The sequence below is a fragment of the Otolemur garnettii genome, unplaced genomic scaffold, assembly GCF_000181295.1.
Source record: "Otolemur garnettii isolate 467f Iridium unplaced genomic scaffold, OtoGar3 scaffold00074, whole genome shotgun sequence".
NCBI lineage: Eukaryota > Metazoa > Chordata > Mammalia > Primates > Galagidae > Otolemur > Otolemur garnettii.
The window spans coordinates 2,501,074-2,510,616 of NW_003852469.1; the positions used below are offsets into that span (position 1 = coordinate 2,501,074).

General features: G+C 50.1%; 1 protein-coding gene across 1 annotated transcript in view; it reads left to right on the forward strand.

Annotated features, from left to right (window-relative positions):
• The first annotated feature begins 1,606 nt into the window (after window positions 1-1,606).
• ZNF395 (zinc finger protein 395) overlaps window positions 1,607-9,543 on the forward strand; it is a 42,892-nt gene continuing 34,955 nt past the window's right edge. The window contains exon 1 of the mRNA XM_023515580.1: window positions 1,607-1,653. The gene's annotated coding sequence lies outside the window, so the exon portion shown is untranslated. The remainder of the gene's footprint in view (window positions 1,654-9,543) is intronic.

The window sequence follows — 9,543 nt, forward strand, 5'->3', positions numbered from 1 at the left end:
GAAAGTGCCTGCTGAAGGTCATAAAGCTAACTCAGTAAAATCAGGATTACAAGTCAGGCAGCCTAGTCTGCCTCAGAAGAGGTTAGCCGTTCACAAGAACACTCCCATTGCCTCCCTGCATGAAGAACAGCATACCTAAAATTGAAGGTGAACTGCAAATTCAAAAATTATGTCCAGGCTTGACCCATATGTCTGTGCTCAAGCGGCTAAGGCGCCAGCCACATACACCTGAGCTGGAGGGTTCGAATCCAGCCTGGGCTGCCAAACAACAATCATAGCTGCAACCAAAAAAATAGCCGGGCGTTGTGGCAGGCGCCTGTAGTCCCAGCTACTTGGGAGGCAGAGGCAGGAGACTTGCTTGAGCCCTGGAGTTGGAGGTTGCTGTGAGCTGTGATGCCACTGTACTCTACCCAAAGCGACAGCTTGAGGCTGTCTCAAAAAAGAAAAAAAAAATTATGTCCAAAAATATTTAAAAACTTTTTTGGGAGGGAGAATTACTACTCTTGCATTCATTAAATCTGCTTGCATGTAAATAAATATGCCCACACATATAGACCCTGGGCCCTCTCACTACCATGGTGACTCTGGTCTTATCAATGAAAAACACAGAGCTACACAATGGAGCAGCTTCAATTCCCCTTGTTACAAATTATCCAAACGCCACAGCCTAACGGTGCCAAAAGCAACCAGAATTGTTTACATAAGGGTTGAAGACTAATAGTTAACTTTCTTCCTTTTAATTCCAGAAACAGTAAATAACGCCTCATTTTACAACTATAAGGGAGTAAGATGTCATGAAATGGGGAAGAAAACATTAAGTCAAAAGGAAAATGGGCAGGCTGGCTTCCAGCGCTCCCTCCCTCGCGCGTTCGCACACGCTCCAGGCGGCCGAGCTGCGCGGCCCGGGTCCCGCCGCCCCCGCCCAGCTCCGGTCAGCGGCTCCCCAGCTTTCTGGCTTCCCTTCCCGCCCTGGGGCAAGCTAGGCCTCTCTTGGTGAAGCCCGTCCCGGAGCCAGGCCTGGAAAAACAACAACGAAAAACTTTGGCTCGGTTTGCAGTTCCCTGGAAAAAAAGCAAACACTCAAGTTTGGTTCGGAACTGCAGCTGCCGGTTCCGACTTGGGGGCGGAAGGGGGGGTCACAACTCGGTCAGGTTCAAGTGCGCATGTGCGCCAGGAGTCGCTCGGGCACTTATTGAGCGCCGTCTGTGTACGGGCGGTCTGGGGTGCGTATCCCAGGCGCGCGGGGGTGGGGTGGGGCGCGAGGTGGGCGCGCGTGGCCGGCGGGGGGCGCGCGGGCCACGTGCGCGCGCGGCGCCTGGGGCCGCGGGAGCTGGGGACCCGGCGCGGGCGGCGGGGGTGTGTCCTGAGTCCCTCCCTCTCGCTCGCTGGCTGGCGCGCTCCTCCGCTCCCTTCCCGGGCGGGAATCCGGGCCGGGTTGTGGCCGCGGCCGCGTACGTGAGCGCAGTGTCCCGGAGAGGGAGGGCAGGCCGGCCAGGTGGGCGCGAACCGAGCCTCGGCGGGCGGCCGGAGCGGAGCCGGGCCGCGGGCCGCGCCGGGTGGGCGGGCAGGGCCGCGGCAGCTGCAGCCCGGAGCCGAGTCCAGCCGTCCGAGCCGAAGCCGCCCGGCCCGCGCCGCTGCTCGTGGCGGGCTGAGGTGAGCGGCGCGGGGACCTCGCGGCGCCGCAGCCGGGGACGGGGGCGGCCGCGAACTTCCCACGCTCCGCCCGCCCGCGGGGGCCCGGGCGGCGGCCTGGGGGCCTGGAAGGCGGGCGCGGCCCGGCGGCGGCGGGCAGGGTGCGGGGGCGCTGCGGCAGTGCCGGGGGTGGCGGGGTGGGGGTGGCCGCGGCTTTCGATCGCGCCGCCTTGTTTATCTCTTCCGTCGCCGGCTCTTCCATCAGATCCTCCTCCCCAACTTTGGACGGTTGTCCCGAGTCGCCTCTCGCCAGCAGGCTGACCGGCTAACCTGCCCCCTCCCGATCCTTTCCGGCTGGGCCGCTCGCCCAGCCCTCCCGGCGCCCCGCGCGTTCCTGCCCACTCCGGCGAGCGCCTGGCTGCGGGACGGGCGGCGCGACACACCCTCCGCCCGCGGGCTGCCCCGCACCCTCCTCCAGTTCTGGCCACCGCCCCCGTCAGCGGTGCGCGCTCCCACCCGCCTGCCCTCACCCCTTGGCTTCCTCCCCCACACTCCCTGCGGGTGGCACTGTGGGCATATGCGGTGTCCCCTGGGGGCCTGGACGAGGAGTTTGTCATGTGCAAACAATTTCAAAGGTAGCGTTTTCTTCTCTGCTTGGAGTTGAGGACTCAGACCTGACTCGGAGATCTAATGATCTCCTGCCAGGTGGAGAGGGGTGCTGTCGCCTCCTTGCCGATCAATTCCTGGGGGCTCTGGAGGACTTCCACCAGGCAACCTTCTCATGATGCCAGACTGGCTGGCGCGGGGGGTTAGGGGTTGGGGAGGGTACCTAGAGGTGGTCATTGCTTCTTTGCACCCCACTTTCTAGGAAAGGCCAACTGGGGCAGTTTGTGTCAAAATGAGTGATCAACAGGTATTAAAGGCCTTCCTGACACCGTTCTGAAGTGTGTAAACAGAGGTGCCTGGTCTCAAGGACCCTGAATCACAAGGAAAGGCAGCCCTCAGTTCACTGCCCAGGTCCTTTTGAGGAGCTTGTGTGTTCTCAGCAGGATGCCAGGTCCTTTGGGAGGTGGGGGAGACACAGAAGCGATCTCAGGCTGCAGGAAGCCTCCGGACTAGGTGGAAGTGATTCGAGAGCTCAAATTCGAGTGCTGTGGCTGCCTAAGTTAGGGGTCAGGGGGCATATCAGATGGAGGAAAGGGTGGAGTTGGGGAAGGGACTTGGAGTACTACACGTTTTGAAATAAGTTAGGCCAAGCCCAAAGACAAGAGAAGTAACAGGTGGGAGAGGTTGCAGAAGCCTAGGGAGCAGAAATCACCCAGTTATCTCAGCCAGGGAGGAGACAAAACATAGGAGATGATCCCCCCCTAGGGCTTATAACCTCATGGAGGGGACAGAGAGGATTGAGGATGGTAGTTCATGGTCATTTGTCAAATGCAAGGTGAAGAAATAGAGATGTCAGAGGGCAGAGAAGGGAGCTGTGGGCAGGGATCACCAGGACTCATAGGCCCATGAGATGGGACACCAACTGGAAATAACTGTGGCTTTCCCGAGAGGCATGGAAATGGCCTTGGCCAGACTAGGGAATGTTTCTTGAACAGTAAAGTAAGAGATAAAGATGGAGCGGAACAATGGCTGAGATTGTGACAGTCCTAGAAAGCCAGATGGGGGACTTGCACTTCACCCTGTGTGTACTGGGAGTGACAGATACGGTGAAAAGAGTATTTAGAAAGGTTTGTGGGAGTTGTGTTAGGAGACACATCAGTTAGTAGGCTGTTGTAGTGTGGAGTGGCCAGGGTTTGGACTAGGATAATTGGAAATGAGGGGAGGTTTTTAAGAAACATTACTGTGGAAACAATCTATTTACAGAGGCCGGGTGAAGGGAAGAGATGAATGGGAATTAATAGTTTTTGGAAATTTATTATACACCAGGTCCTCAGAACTGTGGGGTAGTTGGTAACTTGAACAATCAGAACTGTGTGTTTAGGAGAGAAGTAACCGGTTGCCTAGGCTGTAGTGAAGTTTCTTGGATCTGCTGAGATATCCACACGGTGTCCTGTGTGCAGCTGCTGTGCTGAGGTTGGTGGGAAGCCAAGGAGGATGGCGTGGAGAGGCTGCCAAGGCCAGGAGAGGGAAAGCGCTCTGAGGATAAGTGCAGAGTCTTCACGGTAACGGGCAGTGGAGGATGCTACTGAGTGGGACTCAGGTCTGAATCGGGGGGATTCTGCTTGGCTTCCAAGTATTGCTGTTGAGATTTACATTGCTTGTTCCTGAATCCTAAAGCTGGAGAAACAACTCTGGGCAGTTGGGCTCGGAAGAGGAGGAGCTTGTGGACTCTGCTTGTCTTGAGGGTGAGATTGGAGGTTGGAAGGAAGAAGAGTGGGATTTGCTAAAGGTATAAATTGTTGGGCTTTGAAACTTTGTTGGACTTTGCTCATGGGTGGGGAGTGGGGGGGAGCAAAATGACCTAAGGAGGGGTGGGAGGAAATTTAGGGCCTAGAGAGAGATTGTCCCTCCCAAGGCCTGGCCCATCCTGGCCCTAACCAGTTGCTCATTCCCAGGATCCTGGGGGAACTGCGGGCAGAGGGGAGCTGCTGTTGTTTTCCTTGAGCTTTGAATTCTGCTTTCTTGTGAGGACTGACTTAGAGTGATTTGCTGAGCAAATTCCCCAAGCCTCAACTTGCAACATCTGAGTTTGAATGATGATTACAAAAAGTGGCAGAATGAGCTGAGAGGGTAATGATGGTTACTTAGCCTTCTTGTTTCTCTGAGATGCAGGATGAGTGAACTAACAAGGGAGGAGGACTTGTGGGGGACAGTGTTGTGTGGGGGTGTTGGAGCAGTTTTTTTTTTTTTTTAATTGGGAATATCTGACAGTCTGAAAAAATAATTGCATGGAGCAGCTTTTCTAATTTACTCATTGTAGATCAGTATTACCTGCACCGTATTGACCATGACCCACATGGACAAGTTACATAGTGACCTAGTACATACCATCATGTATGTAAAATCTAATTTTTTTTTTCAGCTTTTGGCTGGGGCTGGGTTTGAACCAGCCACCTCCGGCATATGGGGCCGGCGCCCTACCCTTTTGAGCCACAGGCACAGCCCCAGTAAAATCTAATTTAAGTGCAAGAAGTATCCCTCCTTTTGCTCGGCACAATTTCCTCCAACATTTCTGTTTTCTGTTCCATTATTTTTCATTTAAAAATGCCATTGTCTCCCACTAAGTGGATACAACCCTTCTTACCGATTATGACCCACAGGTTGAAAACAACTATGGATTTTCATGTTCACTAAGTATTTAGTAAGCTGTTCATGGGCAGAGCTACCCTTACTAGTGCTGGGGGTGGAAGGAAGCACAAGGCAGAGACGGAACATTTACAGTCTAGTTGGAGAGAGAAGATACAGCTTAATTAAGGCAAGACCATTAAATGACAAATTGAAAAATTAGTACCTGTGGGGTTCAGAGAAAGGAGGAGTGATTTTGCTGGCGTGACTTGGAAGAACCTTTTAGAGTAAGGAAGGAGGATAAACTGGGATTTCTTCTGGTGCCACAGAGGTGGGTGGGAGGCGTAAGTGAGCAAGGGCTTGGAGTTAAGAATGTGTCCAGTGTACTTGTGGAAGAGGAAGGAACAGAGGATTCTTCTTAAAGAGGAGGGAGAAGCAGGCTGGAAAAGAGGGTTGGGGTCATTGTAGGGGTTGTAAACAGGTGGGCTTTAAAGCCTGAAGATATGTTATAGTTTGGACTACACAAAGGTTTTAAAAAATTGGGAACAGTTCAGAAAACCTGTGGATTTGCAGCTCTTTTCAAGAGTTAGCTCTAGCTGCCCTCTCCAGCGTCCCCTGTGGACAGGAGATGGGCCTTAGGGTCCCCGTGCTCCCTGTTCCCTCAATCCAGTTGCTTTACATTCTCTGCTTAGTCCTGTAGGCGTTTGGCTCTGTGGCCTCAGTTTTCAAGAGACTCGATGCCAAGCCAGGGAACTGGGATGGCCATCAGGGCTCTGGGTAGGCCCTGGAGGATTCCTGGTAGGAGTGTGACATTATGGAATCCGAGCTATTTGTGTGCACTGGATTTGTTTTAGGCAAGTCAACAGCACTTTTTGAGAAGCTGCTGGCTGGGACTTTGAAATATTTTTATGATGATTGGAATGGAGTTAGAGAAGGCTTTGACCTGTATTCTGCACTGTGAGGCAAATTTCTAGTGACCCCAATATCTCTCAAGCCTTCCCGTTTTCCACTTCTAGCCGGCACGAGTAGGTGGTGGCTCCTGGCACGTATCTCTGAGAGTGATGCCGCGGTAATAACTTGGTGAGATGTGAGTCACAGCCAGCAAATGCTAGATAACATGAGAGTCTCAGGAACTTGGTGTTAATGTCAATGACTCCTAGAAAAGCGGGCCGATTCGGGGGCCGGTTGAAGTAAGCACAGGAAATGTGTGGACTGCCGTGGTCTGGTTTACCACCTATGATTGAGAGCTCATCCCAGGTGAGCTACCTGCGGGAGGGACTGACCAACCTCCACTGTACTTTGTACAGGTAGGGCCAAGATAACAATTATTTGAAAATATTGCTTTAGCAACATTAAAGAAAGTTGACACTGAAGCACATTTTGCAAGGATAGGATACAAGGATAACCAGAAGTCAGCTGAATCGTATCCAATTAAATCCATTTTCTGTTTCATGTGCTGGTTTGGATACTAGACCAGAGGAATGATGCAGGGGCCATGGTACATTTTGGCCTCAGTAGAATATTACTTAACGGTTTCTTGAGATATGATGGTGCATATTAAAATATAAGTAGTAAAATGTGGGCTGGATGGTGTTATTAATTTAATTTGACAATCATATGCAAAAACGTTTAATTACAGGCACTGAGTCAGTCTGGAAGGGGGTCTGAAGATAAGTGCCATAGGGTTCTGTACTTGGCCTTGATCTGTTGGACATTTTTCCAATATTGTGGGTGAAGACAGAGAATATATGTTTATCAGATTTGTTAGTGGGACAGAGGTGGGAGAGATTGCTTATTTCACAGATACATCAAGGTTCAAAATCATCTAGAATGAAGGACTTAAACTAGGGGTCCTCAAACATTTTAAACAGGGGCCAGTTCTCTGTCCCGCAGACTGTTGGAGGGCCGGACTGCAGGATGAGTTGGCTGCTAAGCAAGACAGACAGTGGGGGCAAAAATACCTGGCGGGCCAGATAAATGTCCTAGGCGGGCTGTATGTGGCCATAGTTTGAGGATGCCTGACCTAAACTATAAAACAAAGCAACTGGGCCAGGGCACAGTGGCTCATGCCTGTAATCCTAGCACTCTGGGAAGCCAAGGCAGGAGGATTGATTGAGGTCAGGTGTTTGAGACCAGCCTGAGCAAGAGCAAGATCTATCTCTACAAAAGATAGAAAAATTAGCCAAGTGAGGTGGCTGAGGCTGGGGGATAGCTGGAGCTCAGGAATGTGAGTTTGCAGTGAGCTGTGGTGACGCCAGCGTGCTCTAGCCAGGGTGACAGAGCAGAAGTCTGTCTCAACAAACAAACAAAAAACAGAAAAGAAATTCAGTAAGGAATAAATGTAAAGTTTAAAAAATGTGAATTGTAGTGTTCCAAGGCACTCATAATCTGACAATTCCATTTCTTGGGATATAGCTGAGACCCTGTGCAAAATGCAGATATGTTTTATGCACAGAGATTTTTGTTTTTTAAACTACAGTGAAAAATTGGAAATACCTAAATACCCAACATTGTGAGTTCTGAAGGATGTGTCTTGATAACGGAATGGGATGAAGTCATGAAAATTAATGTTTAGGAATCATTGTAAAATAATAAAGAAAAATGTTTCTGCTAAAAGTTAAGGTGCATCCACAATATGATCTCAAATATTAAAAAGAAAATGCTTAGAAAATGGAAAGAAATAGAAAACTAATACCAAAATACGAATCCTGGCTGCTTCTGGGTGGGTTGAGGTGAGTGACTTTCTATTTTCCCCATTTTAATTTTATTATTTGTATTTTCTATTGTGTGTATATATTTCACAGTGGGGAAAATGCTACTGTTTTAAAAACATTTTGTCAAGTTCAAGGACAGGATAGGATGAAGTAGATGATTCACTCAGTGATTAATCTTGAGTACTGACCTGCTGTGTATTAAGGACCGGGATAGGCATTACAGTCACAAAATAAAACTCAGTCCTTGACCTGAGGTTGGTGCAGGTGTGTAAAGAGGGCAGGTTATGTGGAAAAAAGTCTTGGGATTTTTCTGTCATTCAGTAGTTTGATGTGAGCCTGGACTGAGATGAGACTTTTAAAAAATTGAATGCAGTTCATACCTGGATCAGAAATTTAGCGATCCACTCATAAGATCCAGTCTAAATGACCTCCACTGGTTATGTGACATTTGGACAACTTGGGAGCCACGATTTAAAAGGAGCATGAGTTAGCAAGACTTGATCCATGAAAAGAGACTAGAATGATTGAGGTAGGATCAGGAGTGACTAGAATATACTCAGGGGATACGTACACTGACATATGGCACACGTACATATGGCATCCTCACATATTCTCTCTTTTTTTTTTGAGACAGAGCCTCAAGCTGTCCCCCTGGGTAGAGTACCGTGGCATCCAGCTCACAGCAACCTCCAACTCCTGGACTCAAGCGAGTTTCCTGCCTCAGCCTCCCAAGTAGCTGGGACCACAGGCGCCTGCCACAACGCCTGGCTATTTTTTGGTTGCAGCCATCATTGTTGTTTGGCAGGCCTGGGCTGGATTCGAACCTGCCACCTTAGGCGTATGTGGCTGGTGCCTTAGCCACTTGAGCCACAGGCGCTGAGCCACATATTCTCATTGTTATCATGTGTGGGATAGAGTAGACTTGTTCATTTCAATACAAAAACAGTTTTACCAGTTTTTTTTTAAATTTGAGACAGAGTTTTACTTGTTGCCCTTGGTAGAGTGCTGTGCTATCACAGCTCATAGCAACCTCCAACCCCTGGGCTTAGGCAATTCTCCTGCCTCAGCCTCCCAAGCAGCTGGGACTATAGGCACCCACCACAACGCCTGGCTACTTTTTGTTGCAGTTTGGCCAGGGCTGTGTTCAAACCTCCTGCCCTCGGTATTTGGGGCCAGTGCCATACCCACTTAGCCACAGATGCCACCCAATTTTACCAGTTTTTTTAATCTCTAGCTTCAGATCTCTCATCTATAGAATGATTACATTATATAATTTCTTTTGTTTTTATTTTATTATTATTATTTTTTTTTTTGCAGTTTTTGGCCAGGGCTGGGCTTGACCCCACCACCTCCGGCATATGGGGCCAGCACCCTTCTCCTTTGAGCCACAGGCACCAGCACATTGTATAATTTCTTGTCTGTAGAAAGATCATACTAAAGTTGATGGGTTTTAAGGTCCCCGGTGACCCTAAAGACTAGAAGAGCAGATTTCAGTTCAATATGAACAGGATTTTCTAGCTGGCAGATCTGTCCACAGTGAAGAGTCTATAGAGAGCTGTTAGGTATTCAGGTAGGGCCCAATGCTGTTGGTTGTGGAAGAGAAGAGCAGGCATTTAGCCTGGCCTCCAAAATCCCTTCCAGCTCCAAGGGTCAGTTACTATGTGACTTGTCAAAGCTGAAAGATGACACGGAATCCAGGCTATACCTCCAGTGGCATGATAATTTGAGTCAACATCATCGTGCCAAGTTCTTTAAAGAAGAGGTCCTGGGCTCGGCGCCTGTGGCTCAAGTGGCTAAGGTGCCAGCCATGTACACCCAAGGTGGCGGGTTCGAATCCAGCCCGGGCCCCCAAACAACAATGACGGCTGTAACCAAAAAATAGCTGGGCGTTGTGGCGGGCGCCTGTGGTCCAGCTACTTGGGAGGTGGAGGCAGGAGACTTGCTTGAGCCCAGGAGTTGGAGGTTG